A 660-nucleotide genomic window follows, 5' to 3' on the forward strand; every position below is an offset into this window, starting at 1 on the left:
AGACTATATGTGTAGCTTTGGGTTAGAGTTGAGGGTTTCATGCTAGCCTTTATTGATCTCATATACCACGCATGAGTTGTATATAAAAATAACCGTTTACTCAGGCGTTTTTAAAGTGTACCAAAAAGGTTTTCAGTTTTTTGGATTACAACTGAGACTAGGGCATGCTTAAAGAAGGGGTGTAAGTTTAGACTGGGCGGTTCTTTTCTTAGCATTTAGGGTGCTTTACTTTACTGCATGAATTGAACAAGCAGTTTACCTGTTAAATGCTTTTAGTTTGTAATTGATCGACGTCTCAATATGCCATGGTAAACCCTGGAGATGTAACCTGCAGCGGAATGGGGTGTCGTTCATGAACAATTACATATGAAAGGCGAACTCACGATCGCGGGCCTCTTGTAAAGATAATCAGATAATCAGTGAAGTCACTCTAAGCAGGAAAATCAAGAAGCATCGTACATCTGTTTTATTTTTCCTGGAAATCCTCGGCAGTGCGCGCCTCACGAATCTCCATGACGATTCGAACGCTCGGCCTCTTGGCTAATAGTTGTATACTAAAGTGTTCGGTCACAAAGGACTGATTAACAGCGTAACTGGGTCACACGCAGACGGGATATGGTACCGCTCATCCTTCGATCATGAAATTTACATCAAGTGGCC

General features: G+C 41.8%; 1 protein-coding gene across 1 annotated transcript in view; it reads left to right on the forward strand.

Annotated features, from left to right (window-relative positions):
- The window catches only part of T265_08582 (hypothetical protein), a gene marked incomplete at both ends in the record, with an annotated part of 107,712 nt that overhangs the window by 9,162 nt on the left and 97,890 nt on the right, over positions 1–660 (forward strand). The window lies entirely within an intron of this gene.

This window comes from Opisthorchis viverrini (assembly GCF_000715545.1).
Source record: "Opisthorchis viverrini unplaced genomic scaffold opera_v5_225, whole genome shotgun sequence".
Taxonomy (NCBI): Eukaryota; Metazoa; Platyhelminthes; class Trematoda; order Opisthorchiida; family Opisthorchiidae; genus Opisthorchis; species Opisthorchis viverrini.